The sequence below is a fragment of the Manduca sexta genome, chromosome 15, assembly GCF_014839805.1.
Source record: "Manduca sexta isolate Smith_Timp_Sample1 chromosome 15, JHU_Msex_v1.0, whole genome shotgun sequence".
In the NCBI taxonomy this organism is placed as follows: domain Eukaryota; kingdom Metazoa; phylum Arthropoda; class Insecta; order Lepidoptera; family Sphingidae; genus Manduca; species Manduca sexta.
In genome coordinates, this window is record NC_051129.1 from 9,534,778 (window position 1) to 9,547,980 (window position 13,203).

At 38.1% G+C, this 13,203-nt stretch overlaps 1 protein-coding gene across 7 annotated transcripts in view; it reads left to right on the plus strand.

Annotated features, from left to right (window-relative positions):
• LOC115449030 (protein N-terminal asparagine amidohydrolase) overlaps positions 1–13,203 on the plus strand; it is a 127,684-nt gene that overhangs the window by 37,817 nt on the left and 76,664 nt on the right. For all 7 annotated transcript variants that reach the window (XM_030176716.2, XM_030176708.2, XM_030176705.2 and 4 more), the window contains one exon: positions 10,393–10,434. The gene's annotated coding sequence lies outside the window, so the exon portion shown is untranslated. The remainder of the gene's footprint in view (positions 1–10,392; positions 10,435–13,203) is intronic.

The following is a 13,203-nucleotide window of genomic DNA, read 5'->3' on the forward strand; positions in this document are numbered from 1 at the left end:
GAACTACCGGTCCAAACTGAAAAATTCTTTTTGCGTTGGATAGCCCTATGTTTGTGGAGTGCTATAGGCTATATATCATCACGCTATACCCAATAGGAGCGGAGCAGTAATGTCTAATCTCAGGAACTACCGGTCCGAACTGAAAAAATCTTTTTGCGTTGGATAGCCCTTTGTTCGTGAAGTGCTATAGGCTATATATCATCACGCTATACCCAATAGGAGCGGAGCAGTAATGTCTAATCTCAGGAACTACCGGTCCGAACTGAAAAATTCTTTTTGCGTTGGATAGCCCTTTGTTCGTGAAGTGCTATAGGCTATATATCATCACGCTATACCCAATAGGAGCAGAGCAGTAATGGCTAATCTCAGGAACTACCGGTTCGAACTAAAAAAATAATTTTGTATTGGATAGCCCTTTGTTCGTGAAGTGCTATAGGCTATATATCATCACGCTATGACCAATAGGAGCAGAGCAGTAATGGCTAATCTCAGAAACTAGGAGTTTGAACTGAATAATTCTTTTTGTGTTGGGTAGCCCTTTGTTCCTGGAATGCTATAGGCTATATATATCATCACGCTATGCCCAATAGGAGCGGAGCAGTAATCGCTAATATCAGGAACTACCGGTTCGAACTGAAAAAATATGTTTGTGTTGGATAGCCCTTTGTTCCTGGAGTGCTATAGGTTATATATCGTCACGCTATGACCAATAGGAGTGGAGCAGTAATGAAACATGATGCAAAAACGGGGACAATTTATTAGTTTTGAGAGCTTCTGTTGCGTGCGCTGCGTAAACGGTTAAAGTTATGCAACAATAATGTATGACGTGATTGTTCCTCTGCATCGGTCTGCCCGAACGTGTTAAACTCAAAAACTACCCAACGTATTAGGATAAAATTTGGTATGGAGACAGTTTGAGATCCTGGGAAGAACATAGGCTCCCGGGAAAATATATAGCGTGACTTTTATAACGGAAATCTTTAGCCCGAAAAACTTTGTAACGCGGGCGGAGCCGCGGGCAAAAGCTAGTATGTAAATATAACTCCTCTGATAGTACTTGTTTTCTTTCACGTAATACTATATTACCTATTTTTTTTCTATTATTAAGCTTATTTTTTTTTTCATACGTGCACGGTAAATTGACCTCACTGCACCTGATGGTAAGCGGTGTGAGGTCCAATAGAATATCGATTGATGAAAGATAATTACCTCTTGACAATCGATACAATTTTGCCTGCCTGATGGAACCGGATATACACAGGCTGATCCTGGAACGCGATATACTGACGTAGGCAACTATGGCGGGTTTTAACACCTTGTGTACAGTGGTCGCTATCCAGGCGGATATAAAATGTATGCTACCATCAGCAAAGGAAATAGGGCCGCGCTATATTTTTGTCGTTACTAATGGGCCGATTCGACCGACCGACATTTAGCTGATTTCGCATGAGTGGGATTAAACGTGGTCTGAATACCTCGTCCGTTCACTAATCTGTATTTGTTTCCATTGAGGCGAGTATTCAATCTAATATTGTGGATACTAAAGGATGATATAGATCTTATATCATCAAGAGACTATATAAATAGGCAGAGATAGACATTTGACAAGAAATTGTGCTATAATTTTCAAATTTTCTTCCGTGGATGTGGCATAATCGAAGGATCCAATTTACACTATAATGCCTGTGAGACACGTAGCACCAACGTCGGCAGAACGACACTGTCATCGCTGTTCGCCGCCAGCGCGTCGAGGGCAAGTGTGTTCGCCAACCAGCAATCCTGACACGTGTTCCCTTCTAAATTACCATTATTATCGATCATCTCGCGCCGTTGTTTCGTAACGATGCTCAATACTCTACTACAATATCGGACGGCAGAACGATCGCCCCGGCCGCGTCCCGTTACGGTCATCTTGCAATTTGAGCCCTGTTTATTTTGCTGCCAAGATGCTTGAGTTTGATTAAGTGCTTTCTATTATGGACGAGCGCGGCCAGGATCGGAGGTTTTTAGATGTTTTGTTATTAATTTTGTCTGTTGCGTGATTGAAATTAATGTGGTGTTTTGTTGTAACCGCTACGGTTCTTGTGACGGGTGGATTGGATCTCGTTTTCTTACTAGTATCGGAATACGTTGTGCCTCGACGTGTTTATGGATAAGGTAATTTGTTTATATGTTAAAGTTAAGACTGCCTTGGTGGCGTAGTGGTATGTTGTATGACTGCAGTGCTGAGTCCCGGGTTCGATTCTCGATCAAAGTGAAATTGGATTTTTCTACGCAGTATCAGCCCAGAGTCTGGAACTTGTGCCCGATATGGGGATAGGTTCGATACTTATAACATCATGCTACGGAATACCTACTCCAGTACTCTAGTTGCGCTTCTGCCTCCCCCTTTGGGGATAAAAGGCGTGAGTGTGTGTTAGAGTTTTAGCACAAGGTCGTATATCATTTTTGAGGGTTGGGAACTTGTTTACATGGCAATAAGCTGGCGCTCTATTCATGGTACAAAATTATATTTGACGAATAGAGGATACTAAGGTGTATGGCAACTTGGATTAATGTATTTCCCACATAACCAGAAGTCGATAGTCTCTTTGCTATCGAACTGCCGTATAAATCTTTATCAGCGGCGAAGGGTGAAATTCAAAAAGAAGGATCATGGATGCGTTGCCTTCCGTACAAGAATGGAATGGGGTGCGGTAAGGCGTATTGGGTCCTTTGAAAATGTCATTCACCATACGAAACGCAAAAGCAAGTTACTAGCTTCGCTCGCGTGAAAGCCTTTTCCGCTACAAAAGTCGCTGCACGATGTCAGCACCATCTATTTACAACATCAGATATAAAAATCTATTATTTCTGATGGAAACAAATTACCATGATAATAAAAATAATTTTAACAAAAAATTAAACCGCCTTCAAAAACCACTCAAAACCAATAAATAATTTCACATAACAAGTATATATTGGATACCAATTTTGGAGTCGGTGCCTAATTAAAATTGCTAGTTAGCTATATTTGTTGCATAGTCCATCTATGAGGTAAATTTCTTTCAAATCAATTAAAAGGAGTAGGTTTGCGTGTACTACAACATACACAGTGAAAGGTGTAATACCAATCACATGTATGGTGTTTCATCTTTTCATTTCCTCTTTTTTCGAGGCAGGTAGTGTAATACACACACATTTGACCAGCTATATGTAATAGGGGAAGAATTTGGGTAGTGTTACAGTTCACAAATTTAAATATTTCCTTAATAGCTTCCATTTGCTGTGCTGCAGCGATGTGTTTATCTCCGGTGACGATCTGACTTGCTGACTTTGTACGCTGGCAGCACATTGTTTTCGTATATTCGTTAATGTATTTATCTAGCTTAACTAGCAATTTTAATTAGGCACCGACTCCAAAATTGGTATCCAATATATACTTGTTATGTGAAATTATTTATTGGTTTTGAGTGGTTTTTGAAGGCGGTTTAATTTTTTGTTAAAATTATAATATTTTAATTTTTTGCTTTTTTGTGTTAGTAAAAAATAGATCGTCTCAATGGCATAGTTGTGTTTCGCTCACGATACGACTATCGCGCTGAGGAGTTACACCTCTGAGTACCACTGAAAAGGGGAAAAGGTGTGATGCTATATATATGTATATAAGAAGTAGATTCAAGCAAACCTAACGCAAAACACAACTGATATTATTTGGCTCACAGTACAACTATCGCGCTGTGGTGTTACACCTCTGCCTACCCCTGAAAAGGGGAAAAGGTGTGATGCTATATATATGTATGTATGTAAGAAGTAGAGTCAACTAAACCCAACGCAAAAACACAACTAATGTGTTTCGCTCGCAGTACGACTATCGCGCTGAAATGTTACACCTCTGCCTACCCCTGAAAAGGGTAAAAGGTGTGATGCTACATATATGTATGCATGTATGTAAAAAGTGGAGTCAACTAAACCCAACGCAAAAACACAACTAATGTGTTTCGCACGCAGTACGACTATCGCGATGAAATTATACGCCTCTGCCTACCCCTGACACGGAGAAAAGGTGTGATGCTATATAATATATTTATATAAGAAGTAAATTCGAGGAAACCTAAGGCAAAAATACAACTGATATATTTGGCTCACAGTACAACTATCGCGCTGTGTTGTAACACCTCTGCCTACCCCTGAAAAGGGGAAAAGGTGTGATGCTATATATATGTATGTAAAAAGTAGATTCAAGCAAACCTAACGCAAAAACACAACTGATATATTTCGATCATACTATAACTATTGCGCTGTGGTGTTACATCTCTGCCTACCCTAAAAAGGGAAAAAGTGTGATGCTATATACATATATGTATGTATGTAAGAAGTAGAGTCAATTAAACCCAACCCAAAAACACAACTGATATGTTTCACATACAGTACGACTATCGCGATGAAATGTTACGCCTCTGCCTACCCCTGACACGGGGAAAAGATGTTATGCTATATGTATAAGTATGTGCGAAGTACAGGCAACCAAACTCAATGCAAAAACATAACTAAATACGTCACAGGAAAGCTAAATTCGCGATTTCGTTTTCTTGGACGACATAATTATTCTAGTTTTTTTTTTATTTTAAAACCAAACCACCGAAGCGATCTTGAAAAAAATTTTATGGGACCAATCTGGAGAGAAATTCTTTCGAATAAAAAAAGAATTTTCCAAATCGGTTCATAAATGAGCGAGTTCTGAGGTAACAAACATAAAAAAAAAAATAAAAAAAAAAAAAAAAAAATTCGCGTCGAATTGATAACCTCCTCCTTTTTTTGAAGTCGGTTAAAAAGTAGCCTATGTGTTAATCCATGTCATGTTTTAGCCGTATGCCAAATAATTTCTAAATATGTTCAATTGTTTCTGCTTTTACTTCTAACAAACATGCAATCATTTTCACAAACTTTCGCATTTGTAATATTAGTGAGATAAGATCTGCGATGTGGTTCTACTATATTATGCTCCCAGGGTGCAGCCCTTGTCATCCAGCGAATAATATGCTATTCTCATCACCTATAATAATAATACCATATCCGTAGTAGAACGAAAGTCACCGACATAGCCCATCGTATTGGGAAGCTGTTAAAAGTGGTAGTCGGCAGGGCACAGAGCTCGCAGAACTGATGGCCGATGGGGCAAGAAGGTTCTGGTTCTGGCCACGAACGAGGCCCATGTTCAGCACTGGACATCCTGCGGCTAATGATAATGATAGTAATACCAGCTCTGTATATACTATCCCACTGCTGGAAATCTCCTTCTAAGAAGGTATAGACCTAAGTCCACTAGGCTATCCTAGTGACGTCATTTATAAAAAAAATGATTCGAACCCGATGGTAATTTAATACTTTTGAATTATCGTAGTTAGAGCGGGCGTGTTGTGTGATTAATGAGATGTACCTCTGCCGGCACTCGCACTGCGGGCTCGTTTCACGCGAATTATTGCGGACGCTTTATAACAATGTCTGCATGATGCTAATTTTATTTAGTGCCCGTGTAATTGGATGTCGATTTGAGGTTTTGTTCGTTGTCGACGGTGTTATTATTCTTGTGTTAATAGATCGATTGTGTGGAATAGATTGTGGTGTGCATAGTAATACTTGATATATCTGTGCTTGTAATAAGTGATTCTTGATGTGTACGATAATACGGTCTTTCGCAACGGAATTAAATATCCTGCGTAATTGTATGATGGTTGTATGTTAAAATTAATGCATAAAGATCAAAATTGTTGTATTTGGATCATATCTGGTTGGAGTTTTGCTTTTGATTTTTATGACTCTTAGACTAATTTAGTTGCTTTCTTAGTCTAATAGAAGCGTGTATACTCGCTGCATATATTGGTCCATAGTTCTATGGATCAGGCGGTTGGATTCTTAGGTTGAGCAACAGTTTGTGTGGCTTTTCTAACACGTTATCCTGTGGACTGAATCCCCGAAGTTGGTTCATATCAGGGAGACACCCAATCGTAAAAACGAAGCCAATTTTTTCTGCAAACATACTTGAAAAAGTCCTAGCTTTGATCCCACATTATAATGCGATAAGAGCTATATATAATATGGGGTCAAAGCTACGACAAGGTAAAGAAGGAAGTAGCAGAAACTAGTGGTAAACATAGATGCAGAAATTTGATAAATATTTCAGTACTGCGATTGCATTATGTAACGACTTTTCCAAGCTAGCAAGCAATTTCTATGAAGATTCACAAAACCAACAAACAAAAATATGTATCGACCCCGCCCTGAACCCGTGACATTCGAAAATCATACTACCTAACTAATACGCTGCCATAACTGATGAAAAATATACCATTAGATTTGACATTTGCAATGCAACTAGCAATTGCAAACAAACATTACTTTGAAGGCGTGTTTCGTATCGCTTTAGGTCCTGCGATGTACGCAAATAGTCATCTCTCGGTATCAATGTAGTAAAACTGTGGAAGAGTCAATTCGATTCCGTAACGACATTTTGCTTTTATCTCTTATCTATTGTATATAAACATATATAAGGTCGTCTGAGATGATAAGAGTGGATGGAAATGTGTTGGATTAAAACCATTTAGGAATCTAGTAATGGCTGTTTTGATGTTCGAGTTTTATTTTGTAATAACAGTACGTTAAGACAAGTGGACAGATTAAACGCGTTTTATATGTAGGGTTGTCGATTCTGTTATCTATACAATTTATATACAGCTAAACCTAAGAGAGTGTTGTGTGTAAGTATAGGTGGGAATCTACCGTCTACTATCGTGGGAACTATATTTGATTTTGAATTGTTTTTCCTACGTAAGAAGCTTCAATACTCCTCATTGCTTTAGGGTTGGAAAGCGGGTAGATAATTGTTATATTGAGGTTTTATATTTGGCAATAATCAGACGAATTTATTCTTTGTGAATTATCGCTTGTTTTAACGGTGAAGGAAAACATCACGAGAAAACCTGCATACCAATCCGCACTAAGCCAGTGTAGTGGACTAAGGCCTAATCCCTCTCAGTAGTAGAGGAGGCCCGTGCCCAGCAATGGGACAGTATGTAATACATGGCTGCTATTATTATATTATTATGTACCCATATTTTATTGCCTATACCTTCAGCGACACAGTTGTTTAATTTTCTTATCTCTTTCTACATTATAAATTTGAAAGTACTGTGTATTTGTAACGTTTTACTCAATTATATTATACATTTTATTCAGCCATCACTTTTTCCCCGAAGGTTTAGGCACAGGTGCAATGGCACCCACTTTTCGTCTTGTGTTCCGTCTCATTATGTGGTAAGGGGCGAGTCTATGTTTATATCAAACAAAAACACAATATCATTGCCTTATCTGGGATTCGAACCCGGGACCTCAACACAGCGGTCGTAATGCGCACGTAATACAATGACCCAATCGAGGCATATGTGTGTAGGTGCAAGCAAAAACTAGTATATTATAATCTTAACACTGAGTCGTCCGCTTACTTTCATCGTGTGTTTCCCACTGTTTACAATTTATTCGTAGTATACGTTTAGCAGTAAATCTCCGTTTCAGTAGTGGTTGGCCACACCTCGCCTTCCATATTAATAACTCGCTAACAAAACGTTTAAGGGCATGTTACTTTCGCACGGGTTGCGACATCGTTAGCCGAGTAGATTTATAGATTGTAAGGGAATTGTGTTCTTTGTGATGGTTTTTATTATGAATTCAGGGAATATGTGTTTTTATTTATTAAAAAAATAGTAGTAGGAATAGTAAATAAATAGATTACTTTTTGTAGCGGTTCCACCTCGTATAAGTTGTCAATAGCCTATAGATCTCCGGGATTCTGTAGTTTCTTATCGTTGTAAGAATTTTTGAATTGAAATAGAAATTGGATAAGTGTAATGATATAGGTGTTCAAAGGATTAGATTCTCTTAACGATGAACGAAATTCGTAAACACCAGTAAAAAACAAAACAAAATAAAAAATTACTACATTATTCACCCTCATATGTAAGTTATAAATCCCATAATGTCTATATCTTACGTAAAGCTTTTCACATCTCTTTATAAATCGTAAACAAAAATAGCTAAGTAATTTCCTTGCGTGATGAATCAATACATCGAAATAGGTAAATTGATATTATCTTGCCTCTATTGGTTGATTTTGTAGAATCCATCTGACATTATAAATTCAATCGGATAGATCCCATGCAATCTCATGGCTTGATTGCGTATTTTCATCATGACATTATTGCTTGAATAATGTGTGCTTTGATTTTTGCTTGATGAAGTCGTGTTAGCCTTGATTACTTACAAAATAGTTTTTTTTCGGTTGAGATGACCATTGCGGTTGTTTCATTGTGATTTGTGGTCGTTATATTCTCTAAGAAAGATGTTTGGAAAATAAGCATTTTCTGATTTTAATTTGAAATTTATACAACACAATAACGGGGTTCACGCTGTTTTTTCGATAGACGAGCAGAAGAAAGATTTGTAGTCCGTAGCTTACAAGAGTGAAGAAGAAAAAAAGTTGCATCATTTTTTCCGAGAATACCTACACAATTAAAGGGTGAAACTTCTGCGACATTGTCAGAGTTAGGATGCGAGTAAAAGTATGTTGAAAAACCAAAGGAGAGAACCAGTTAGGAAAAAAATATGTTGAAAAAAAGTTTAATAATTGAGCTATCGCGCACTATCGATGACTGTAAATCAAATTAATTCTAATCCATGAAATCGATAAACCACCTCGTTTGACTCCCAGCTGGTTTGAAACGTAAGCTTCCTGCAGCATGTTGCCTGCATACGTCCGTTGAAATCGGCTATTAATTGTCTACTTTGTGTGGCTTCGCTTGCAATTATGATTGCATCGGCTCATACCAATAAAATACATAAATCACTACAAAATTCCACAGCATTATCTAAAATCGAATATAAATCAATACAAACACAATAACATAAATCCGATATAGTTATCAAAATCTGTTATCCTGTTTGTACTATTCCGTATACGTATTATTTAACGCGGCGCCGGTCGTGTTCGGTTTGACCTTTAAGCGGCTCCCTGCGAATGCTTTGTACCACGTATGGTGGCTGGAATAATGCTTTGGTATATCTTAGGTAAATAAATCGTGGTACCGTCTGCAGTGAAAGTTAATGTACAACCATTGATAGGGCGGTAGATGTGTGATTCGACGGTATAGGGTAAGTGTTAATAGTTTGTAGCGAGGTAAAGCGGTTGTAATTGCTGGTGGTATGGACGGTATAATATTGTAGTTGAAAATATAGTCTGATACAAACGCTGTGCTTTTGGTATCTATTATAATGGAGGTATTAAGCGATTGATTGCCTCAGTGGCGTAGTTGTATTGCGTACCCGATACATATGACTGTCGCGTTGAGGTCCTGGGTTCAAGCCGGGTCGGGCTAAAATTGATGTAACTGAGTTTTTCCATCCTAAAACTTACTCAGTTGCAATTCAGAGTCAGGAAGTTGGCGGTGTGATACCCCCGTGCTTCGGAAAGCACGTAAAGCCGTCGGTCCTGCGCTTGATATACACACTTGTACACTATAAAATGGGAAGAAATTCGGAATTCATTCATTCAGTATAGCGAAGGATATTGGATCTTTCGGAACGAGCGGCCAGGGCGAGTTTTAATTATAAATGTTTCTTGCGTTGATAATTATATTGGATAAGGCCTTTGTATTTTTATTTTTATTGCATTTCAATAATTAGATGAATATGCCGTTCGCCTGATGATAAGCGACAATACCGCCCATAAACAGTAGCAAGCTCACGCATATCACTGAATTAAAAGTACTGCATGACATTCCACCGCGCTCGTCACCCTGAAATAAGAAGTAATGCTCATCATGCCCAGTAATTACACTGGCCACAATGTCCTTCGAACCAGAACATGGCAGTGCATACACACTGCTGTTTAGCGGTAGAAATAGACATTGATGTAAAAACTACCGGCCCTTCGCATACAACAGATAAACACCAATTCTGCCAACCAACAATGCCCAAGTAATTGTTGATACGTTGCTAATCTGTAATTTGAAGATATTACACAGCTTAAACCGCCTCACATGTAGACAGAACGGTGTCATGTTTGGTTGGTGTCGACTATACACTAAGAGCCAAGTCTGTCTTGGGTTTAGGGACATTCCGATTCCAAAACATCCGAAACAAATAATATTAATCACACAATAAAACGTGTTGGGATTCATATACTTTGTCTCTCGTTTCCCAGTGGCTTTCCTTCTGGTGCACCATGGAAGCTGCCGTATTATGAAAATAAGCTTTCTGTATTTGGTGTCTTTTAATAAGTCACTTCGCCTTTGACTACTCGTAACATACCATTAAATTATAACATTAATTACAATATTAATTGTATATCTTTTGTTTCAGATGTGGCCGACGAATGAAATTATGAAGCTTCATCATGCTTGAGTGAGTACGGCAATTCACATTAAATACACCTAGAATAATGTGCGCACCGCGTACGTAACGAGTAGTCTAATCTGAGATAATCAATTGCTCCATTCGTACAGGTGAATTTACATCGCAACATTTAAATATCATTACCACACCTCAATCCGCATGCAATAAATAGGCGGTAGTCGCTAACAAGGCGTCTATCGCAACCACACAAAATTTATACGCCGTCTTGCGAGTCGAACGCATCGATTTTGTGCACACCATAAAATGCTATAAGTTCATGAAATTAACCCACACTTTGATAGCACAGCCGGCACTTACCGTTCTAATTCCTCATTAGGGCCCGTTTACACGCTCGAGACACGTAAAATTAGCCCCATATCGTTTGCGGTCGCGAGGCCTAATCGCGGAAAAGCTCTGAAACGCTCGTGAGAACCTGGCCGGTGCCTCGTCCGCGTGCAAGTGTGAAATGACATTTACTACGCCGATGTTAACCGCCATTTGTATAATTAGATCGTATATCTATTTGCAAACTCATTATAGAATACTTAAGTTCGTGACACACTGGTCGGAGACGTGCGTGTGTAATTTTGTAATTTGTTAAGAATTCTGCAGGAGCATTTTGCTGTTTGAACACAGCCGTACATTTTGTCAACTGGCTTATTATTGTGTTTTATTAACACAAAAAATTAATGGTACGAATTGTAGTTGCATCTAGCATACTGTTTATTTTGTAGCGGCGAAAATGATTTATCGTTAACAGAACTTTATTCGACAACTAAAGAGTTGATTGAAACTTAAAACATTTTAAGAAACCGGTGTAAGCTACGAGTAAATTTGGATTTCAAATATTTATAGTAATCTGATAGTGCCGTCGCGCTGTGCCGTAGACTAACCTAATTGAAGTTTTAGGGTTGTTCATACAATTATCTGCTTACAGGAGTTTATATAATTATGAGAGCTTTTGGATATTCTCAACAACCTTCTGATTCATAGACTATATACTCATAGAGGTAACGCTAAGAGCTACATCTTAACTACCGACGGTGTATTATGTAGTCTATGAAATACTAAGCGTCTGCGATACAGCCATTACTCATTGGGTTTCTATTTCCGGTCGCTTTCATTTTCCGCGTACTTTACACTGGTCTGAGTAACGTATTGCAGACATTTTGGTTTTTATTACCATCGCAGCAAGAATCTTGTCTCGATACCTCTCAGGCGAGGTTTTATGTGTGAGATGATATTACATCTACGCAATTTGCGATTTAATCGCGAATTTTATAGCTTTTGATAAAATAAATTAATTATTGCAAAATATTCGATTTTCTTAATGCATTTCCGTGAGAATGGTTTGTGTGTACTACTTTTGTTTATAGTCGTTTAATTTTACATTGATTTGATGTTTATTTATTAATTCTGGCATGGCAAAGTGACTGCATTGAACCTGATGGTAAGCGCGATGCGGTCCAGATAAAGTATCGAATGGCAACACATGGCTATCTCATGCCATTCCACATAATCATGCCAGCCTAATAAAATGCTTATTCACGCTACGGAGGAAGGTCAAAGGATTATAGGAAGGGGACCCGTGCCCAGCCCAACTATTCCAAAGCCTGATGGTGCGGCAAAGAAAAGAGTTGGCGATCCTATGGGTTAGGGCTGTGGTGGTTTTAACTATCAAGCTGTAGCTTCGCATGCCAGCACGCGTGGTTCTGCTGGGCAAAGGGATGAGGAGATCAAATTGAACAATTCCATCTGTATTCTATATAATTGAGATAGTTCTTCAAAATAATTATGTTTTAATTTTATACATATTCACCCATTTAAAGAGCCTTTTATTACTAGAATGTGTCAGTTGCCTGAAAGTAGGATAATATTAAAAAAGGATAACATTATTGTCCATATTGATTAGATAGACGTATTTCATTACGCGAACGTCAATAGCGTCATAATTGCACACAACCCATAATTAATTGTCGAAGGACACCATTGGTGTTTGTTTTAGTCCATTGTGAATAAGGAAATAATTAATCATGTTAATAATTGTCACCCGTATTGTTAACGTCATTGGGTTCCAACGATGTTTTATGGTGTATTTATCGTGCGTTTGATTTAATGCTTCCTGAAACGGCGTTATCGAAACTATATTGTTTTTCTACACTTGTTTTTTTTTATGTTAGAAATGCATTTGTTTGATTTATGTTAACGATTTATTGAGTTCTTCTTGGAAGTTTGATACTGTGATTTTATTGAGTCAATGAATGGATCCTTCCTAGCCGAATTTTGGCCATGGTGGCTAATCGCGACGGAGATAAGCCGGATGCAGAAGATATTATAGTGCACATGTGTTTGCGCAATACACAGGTTTGTGCACAGGAATTGTGCTTCGAATTTACAGTGGGTCATAAAAGAAGCTGAACAAATTCAAAATTTGAAACCGCTTTCTACCCGACAATTTAATTGAAAAAAAAAAATAAAAGTTTGTAACTGTTTGTTTGTAGGGGCTAATCTCTAGAACTACTGAACCGATTTAGAAAATTCTTTCACTAATAGGAAGCTACATTATTCCCGAGTACTATACGCTTTTATTCCAAGGAAATATTTATTCCAGAAAATCGTTATCAGACGAGCGCAGCCGCGGGCAGCAACAGGTCTAAAATAAAATTTATTTTAGTGCAGAGCAGACGGTTGCTAATAAGGACACAGTAGCTTAAAGGCGATTTGAAATTTTGAATTTATTCAGCTATTTTTGTACTGTACGTAACAAAAGTGCTCGAT